Source organism: Arachis hypogaea, chromosome 14, assembly GCF_003086295.3.
Source record: "Arachis hypogaea cultivar Tifrunner chromosome 14, arahy.Tifrunner.gnm2.J5K5, whole genome shotgun sequence".
Classification (NCBI taxonomy): domain Eukaryota; kingdom Viridiplantae; phylum Streptophyta; class Magnoliopsida; order Fabales; family Fabaceae; genus Arachis; species Arachis hypogaea.
In genome coordinates this window covers 57,228,667-57,229,426 of record NC_092049.1, presented here as the reverse complement: position 1 = coordinate 57,229,426, position 760 = coordinate 57,228,667, and the positions used below count along the sequence as shown (strand labels likewise).

The 760-nt window shown below is 39.5% G+C and overlaps 1 non-coding gene across 1 annotated transcript; it reads right to left on the bottom strand.

Moving 5' to 3' along the window:
• Window positions 1-211: 211 nt before the first annotated feature.
• Window positions 212-319, bottom strand: LOC112746469 (small nucleolar RNA R71). Its single transcript, XR_003174351.1, has one exon. It is a non-coding gene; the product is annotated as a small nucleolar RNA R71 (small nucleolar RNA).
• Between the last annotated feature and the right edge of the window lie 441 nt (window positions 320-760).

The following is a 760-nucleotide window of genomic DNA, read 5'->3' as shown; positions in this document are numbered from 1 at the left end:
TTTTCAGTTCTTAACTGAATTCTTGCAAATATATGATACTGTTAAGACTAATGGAGTAGATCCTGAAGTCTACAGGCTCATGCTTTTCCCTTTTGCTGTGAGAGACAGAGCTAGAATATGGTTGGATTCTCAACCTAAGGATAGCCTGAACTCTTGGGATAAGCTGGTCAAGGCTTTCTTAGCCAAGTTCTTTCCTCCTCAGAAGCTGAGCAAGCTTAGAGTGGATGTTCAAACCTTCAGACAGAAAGAAGGTGAATCCCTTTATGAAGCATGGGAAAGATACAAAGAACTGACCAAAAAGTGTCCTTCTAACATGCTTTCAGAATGGACCATCCTGGATATATTCTATGATGGTCTATCTGAATTGGCTAAAATGTCATTGGATACTTCTGCAGGTGGATCCATTCACCTAAAGAAAATGCCTGCAGAAGCTCAAGAACTCATTGACATGGTTGCTAATAACCAATTCATGTACACTTCTAAGAGGAATCTTGTGAGTAATGGGACGCCTATAAAGAAGGGAGTTCTTGAAATTGATACTCTGAATGCCATACTGGCTCAGAATAAAATATTGACTCAGCAAGTCAATATGATTTCTCAGAGTCTGAATGGAATGCAAGCTGCATCCAATAGTACTCAAGAGGCATCTTCTGAAGAAGAAGCTTATGATCCTGAAAACCCTGCAATAGCAGAGGTAAATTATATGGGTGAACCTTATGGAAACACATATAATCCATCATGGAGAAATCACCCAAATCTC